The sequence below is a fragment of the Oratosquilla oratoria genome, chromosome 31 (assembly GCF_046742065.1).
Source record: "Oratosquilla oratoria isolate Oo_2021 chromosome 31, ASM4674206v1, whole genome shotgun sequence".
Taxonomy (NCBI): domain Eukaryota; kingdom Metazoa; phylum Arthropoda; class Malacostraca; order Stomatopoda; family Squillidae; genus Oratosquilla; species Oratosquilla oratoria.
The window spans coordinates 26091839-26099338 of NC_134807.1; positions in this window are offsets into that span (position 1 = coordinate 26091839).

Consider the following 7500-nt stretch of genomic DNA (forward strand, 5'->3'; position numbering starts at 1 on the left):
ACACCTCATCTCAAACACATTCAAACTCCTTCTCTCTTCTTCTCTTATGTTCCTTGTTTCTGCTCCATACAGTGCTGTTGGCACAATCACTCCTTCATACAGTCTCCTCTTAGCATCCATTCCCAAATTTCTATTCCTCATAACACTTTTTAATCCACCAAGGCATTTACTCGCTTCTCTTAATCTACATTCTACCTCCACCTTTACTCCACCTTTTCCTGCCACATTTGCACCCAAGTATCTAAAACTATCCACTTCCTCCAGTTGCTCTCCCTTAATGCTCACTTCCAGATTACTGCCACTTTCACCCCTTGTACATCTCATCTCCTTACTTTTACCCACACTTATCTTCAGCTTTCTTCTATCACACACTCTCAAAACTCTGTCACCAACTTCCTCAATCCCTCTTCCGATCCTGCCACAAGCGCAGTGTCGTCCGCAAACAACAGCTGGCTCACCTCCCACTTTTCTCCATTTTCTTTAACCATCTCCAATCCCTGACCCACTACCCTTGCATTTACCTCTCGCACTACCCCATCCATGTATAAGTTGAACAGCCAGGGTGACATAACGCATTCTTGACGAAGTCCCACCTTTACCTCAAACCACTCACTCTCTCCATTTCTAATCCTGACACAAGCTCTACTACTCTCATAAAAATTCTTGACAGCTCCTAGAAGCTTTCCTCCTATCCTGTTTATCCGCATAACCTCCCACAGTGTCTTTCTGTCTACCCTGTCGTAAGCCTTTTCCAGATCCATAAAGGCCCAAAAAACATCCTTCCCCTTTCCTATAGCTTTCTCACATATCTATCTTACCACAAATATCTGATCTACACAACCTCTACCTGTCCTAAATCCACACTGTTCCTCACCAATTACTCCCTCTGTTCCTCTCCTAATCCTCTCAATCAAGATTCTCCCATAAGCCTTCCCAACTACATTTAACAAGCTAACCCATCTGAAACTACTACATTCACACTTGTCCCCCTTTCCCTTGTAAAGTGGAACTATACAAGCATTCCTCCAGTCCTCCGGGACTCTACCTTCTCTCCAGCAAACATTAAATAACCTCACTAACCAGTCCACCATCACTGTTCCTCCTTTTTAAAGACATTCTGCATGGCATCCATCCAGACCAGGTGCCTTACCTGCTTTCATCATCTTAACTGCTGCCTTCACTTCATCCTTCCTTATTTCTCCTCCATTTTCCTCACTCATCATTCTCATTTTCTTAGCATTTCCCACTGCAGCTATCTTTCCCTCCCTATTCTCCTTCACATTTAGCAACTCCCTAAAATATTCTGCCCATCTTCCCCTTACTGCCTTCTCCTCCATTACCATCTCTCCATCTGCACCTTTTACCTTTTCTTCTCTACTTGATTCGCCTCCTCTTACTCTCTTAATTTCTTTCCAAAACATCTTTTTATTACTTTCAAAATTTTCTGTCATACTCTTACCCCATTTTACATCTGCTCTCCTCTTTGCCTCCTTTAGCTTTTTCATTACTTCTCTTTTCTTTTCTTTGTACCTCTCATATGACTCCCTCGTCCTATTTTGTAACCAATCTGTGTAAGCTCGCTTCTTCTCTTCTACAACCTTCTTCATTTCCTCACCCCACCATTCACTACCCTTCCTTCTATTTCCTCCTGTCCTTCTTGTTCAACACACCATCTTTGCACACTTTGTGACTCCCTCCTTGAACCATCCCAATTCCTCCTCCACACCTACCTCTACTCTATCCTTCACTCCCTCCCACTCCTCCTTCAGCTTCTTCTTGTACTCCTTCTCCTTTTCCTCTTCATTTAAAGAGTTCACTCTAAGCACCTCCCTACCTTTTGTCCCTTTCCTCTTTCTCCATCTGTCCTCCACTCTCAACTTACCTTCCACCAGAAAATGATCTGATATTCCCGCACCCTCTCCCCTTAGCACATGTACATCCTAACTCTTCCTATTATAATCCTATTTACCACTACATAGTCCATTAAAGCTCTATCTACCACCCTTCCCTCCACCACCCTCTCCCATGTGTATATATGCTTGACTTTCTTCCGAAACACTGTATTTGCTATCATCAACTCTATTTCTAGACAGATTTCCACCATCAACTCTCCACTACGATTTTTTCCTGGAACTCCACATTTCCCAACCACTCCATCAATTGGATCCTTTCCTACCCTAGCATTAAGGTCTCCCAGTACTATTACATTTACACTTCTCCCTAAACCCTCTATGCACTCATTTAAATCCATCATAAAAGTACCTGAAATGAGGTTACTCTAAATTCTCGTTGAAATATTGAAAGTTGGCTTGGAACCTCGTGAGTCTCTACCGTACTCTCCACAAAAAAAAAATAAAAACTAGATAAGATAACCTTGCTTGAATAAGAACAGAGTGTAGGCTGAAAAAAATAATGTGTCGTTTATCATACCCATGTATAAAAATGTCCTCCTGTATTATAAGTAACGATCGATAGAACCTAACTTCCCACAGTACGAGTAATCCCTTCAAGTGAATCAAATCGTCTGGTGTCGGCTAAAAAAAAAAAAAAAAAAAAAAAATATATATATATATATATATATATATATATATATATATATATATAAGGTGTGCGTCATCGCAGGTAAAAGACTAAAATTCTTTAGGCAATTTTAGCAAGGATTATTTTGTAAGATATGAAATTAAGGATCATAGCATAATTTGAAAAGACTGACGACGCTTTCCTTTTGTTCATATCAGTTGAACCTTAAAGTCAACTTATTTTCTCCTTTTTTCATAGAATAAGACTTAATTTCCTTAAGGCTGAAATAAGTTAAATGAAGCACATAAAACAAATTCCACTGCTAAAGGCTTAACCTAATTAGTGAGAAAGTGTTCCATAGCTGAATAAACTCCTCTTGTAGCAAGTAAACGAGGACTACCGTATATGTATATATATATATATATATACATATATATATATATATATATGTATATATATATATATGTATATATATATATATATATATATGTATTTGTACATATATACACACCCACACATATATATATATATATATATATATATAGATAGATAGATAGCTAGATAGAAATAGATAGATAGATAGATATCAATAGATGTAAATATGTGAGTGTGTGTGTATATATATATGTATATATATATATATATATATATATAGATATATATAATACATATGTGTATATATATGTATGTATATATATATGTATATATACATATATATTTTTGCATATATATATATATATATATATATATATGTGTGTGAGTGTGTGTGTGTGTGTGTGTGTGTGTGTGTGTGTGTGTGTGTGTGTGTGTGTGTGTGTGTGTGTGTGTGTGTGTGTGTGTGTGTGTGTATATATATATATATATATATATATATATGTATATATATGTATATATATATATATACATATACATACATATATATATATATATATACATATATGGAAATAAACTCATCTGCTAGGATTTGACCCATCACCTGAGCGTCTTGCGTCTTACAATATGAAGACCGTACCATCACGCCATCCTGACCCTTCAAAACATACCACGTTCTACCCGGGTGCCCTCGGCGGAACGATTGGGCCGTGAACTAAGTCGTTTCGTTTTGTAGGGTCAGGATGGCGTAATGGTACGGTCTTCATCTTGTAAGACGCAAGCCGCTCATGTGAGGGTTCGAATCCCAGCAGATGAGTTTATTTCCAAATGTCAATTGACACAAACATATATAGATATATATATATATATATATATATATATATATATATATATATATATATATATATACATATATATGTATATATACCTATATATATATATATACATTATGTTTTTATATATATGAAGTGTATAAATTTACTTGCCAGGAGGGCCACTGTGATGGCTCCAACAGCTACATTGTAAGGACCTCCACCACGTTGCGACGCCGTCTACAATACCACAGAAATCAAGGTTCAATTTTCCAGCATTATACACAGGAACGCGATAAGAAATTACCCTTACAGAGTCTCATAGATGAGACTGAAATCATCCACCATGAAGACGGCTTCAGAACGCTTCAAATTGCTGAAGCCGTTTCCAGCACTTGTCAACGTCCTTCCATCAACGTACAGCAGAGCGTAGATTTCATTTTGCCATCAGCACGCCCACATGAGAGACATACTCCACTACATAACACCATTGACTCAACAATCCACCATCCAACCAATCAGCACTCGGGACGAACCACTAGGTCTTCTGCCAGAACGCTCCGGGGTCCCGACCAGATATCGGGTTCACACGGCCTACCTGCTAGCCAATCAGCATCGAGCTTCACCCGCGCCGGGTTGACCTGATCCCGTATATATAACCTTACATGGAGGCGAAAAACTCTGAGTTTCGGTGAAATATAGTCAACAGTTACCTCTGTTACTAGAGGATAAATGATCAAGTCGGCATACAACAGCACTATGAGTGAGCTATGCTACTCATAAAAGAGAAATGAATAATTTCATCCAGTCCCTCTAAAAGTAATAAGATCTTTCAAAAGATCAAGAATTCCTACCTTAAGATCATCAAAGCATCCAATGCAGTTGATTTTAATCAAAATTGTATGAGAGAAAACCCGTGCCCAAGAAATATATATGTATATATGTATATATATATATATATATATATATATATATATATATATATATATATATATATATATATATATATATATATATATATAATGAATGCCGACTTGAGGAGGTGACTCGATGTATTTGGTACTAAATGCCTTCGGAGAATCATGGGGTGTCTTTCTTATTAAGAGCCAGAAAAATGAATAGGAGAATTGCGAGTCCAGTTTTCTTGCATCGTTAACTAAGCTATTAAGTATATTTTACCTTGTTTCTAGAGAACGATACTTTAACACCAATGGTATTCATATAACGTTGTCAGACTTAACTCAATCGAGATTAAGACTGATGGAGTCTACCTAACAATTCATTACAATTGAAAAATTTCACTACAAGAATAAATATGATATTTACTGATAGGGTGAAGTGAATAATATATTGTAAACAGTCTTGAACTACATTCATTATTGTTTCAAATTTATTCAGATCTTAAACGAAGACGAATAAGTTTGCAACGGTCAGTGAATTTCTCTTGAACGAATATAATCCTTTATGCAGTCATATGCAGAATGATCTGGTCTGACTCAATTTTTTTTTAAATTCCGATAAAAATGAATAATGATTTTCACCAAATTGAATACAAAATCAGTTCTTCTTTCCCAGAAGTGTCTCCTTATGACCTCATTGCTATGAGAGTTAATAAAAGAAAAGTAATTTTGCCTTAACAGTGTTTCCTAAGGTAAATAGAACAATGTGTGTGTGTAGTCGATATAGAATGACACCTAGGGGAGAAAGGGTTGAGTCAAGGTGATAGTAAGTGTATAGTGAAAAGACGAATTCATGAATGAGTTTCGTGCGTCAATGCAATAAGAAAAATAAGTTTACTCGTAAACTTAACATATGACAACTCCTGTACTTCCTTCGAACGTGTTGACAAAAACTGTTATAAGAACTATTTCCATCAGGTATTATATGGTATTCTATACATACTTAAAAAGATTCTAATAGATGATTTAAGAATAAAATGCATATTCTGCGTCAACAATGACATTCTTTAGTTGCTTTGTTCTTTCTAATGTTTTGCATTAAGTAATGTAATATATATTTCTAATCGGTTTTTGGGGGAAAGGAATAGAGAGGGGTAAAGAATTACTTCTTTCTAAGGTACCAAACTCATGCCAACACCAGTAGGTTGGAAATCAGTGGAGACGCTTTCCTGGACTTCAGATGCAGAAAGTCTAATTTTCCTGGCCGGAAAAACGTTTACACAGTTACGTCACGGAAGCTAATGCTTAAAGAACGATTGGCGGAGAAGAACGCTTTGTCGGAGATTACGCAGCTGATAAGCAGCCACATATAAGTGAGCGTGACAAGAGAAGAAAGCCAAAACTAACCTAAACCACAGCCGAGCAACATGGGTAAGTACATTTGTGATTACAACGGGCGAGTGGTTTATGTGAATGCATACAAATACAGCACAGTTGGTAGGGCGCTGAACTGGGAAGCAGAAGTGCTCCCAGTAGCCAGTTCGAATCCTGCCCAGGGCCGAAATTATTTCGGTATCGCTGTGCCTCGGGTCGTTACTCTGACTCTCGTGGGCGGGGAGTTTGGTGTGTGTGTGTGCAAGTTCATAGCATTACCCATAGATCGGACCTACGAGCTCTGAGCTCTCTTCCAGGACGGAAATAGCTGTCGATCACGAGTCCAACACGTGATCCAAAGACCAAGTGAATACGCATACACACACACATATATATTTATATATATACATATATATATATATATATATGTATATATATATATATACATATATATATATACATATATATATATATATATGTATATATATATGCATACACATCACTTGGACAAAATGTAGTGCCGTATTTGTAGAAAGAATCACAAAGAACCCAGAATAGGAATGAAAGGAAACTTAAAAGAAAGTATAACTTCTATATCTCAGTTAATAGCTATAGCCCTCTTCAAGAATAGGGCCATGGCTATTAGCCGAAATATAGGAGTTATGCCTTATTCTAAGTTTCCTTTCATTCCGACTCTGGCTCTTCGTGAATATGTATATATATATATGTGTGTGTGTGTGTACCAATATATATATATATACATATATATATACATATATATATACATATATATATTACATATATATATATATATACATAATACTGATGACCCACTTTCGGAGAAGAATAAGCGAAGATATAGAGATCTGTATATTTCGATCACTTACTGTGATCCTCTTCGGCAGATATGAGTTACAAAGTACAGAACAATGTGTATTTATAGTAAAGCAGTGAGGTAGCATGAGGGGACGAGACTCAGGTCAACACGCCCGGCACGCATGCTCGCATCTTGGTGGCTCAGGTCACATGACCGGCGTTGCATGGGCCTTGGTGATTTTTGTCCACCGCTAATGTTGATGGTAACATTTTATTTATGGCAAAAGAAGAAATACAGTCTGGTGACCATTGACCATGGGAAATGTTATAATTTGGGAAATTATTTATTAAGGAGGATTCTACTATTTTTCTTCTGAAACTACATTTGGATTTATAAATTATTTCAGCATCGTCCCAATTTATTCGGTGGTTTTTATTGGCGACGTGCTGAAATACTGCGGAATTTTCCTGTCCGTATTTAACAGAGTTCTTGTGCTCCTTAACCCTGGTATTGAGATCTCGACCCGTCTGTCCCCAATATACATCATTGCAAGCTAAACAAGGTAATTTATAAACTCCAGGAGTTGTATTACTCTTGGATCTATGATGTATATTGACAACTTTACTCAACAAATTATTAGGATAATGGAAGATAAAATTTACCTTTTCCTTTGGTAACATGTGAGACAATTCATGGATTGATTTGT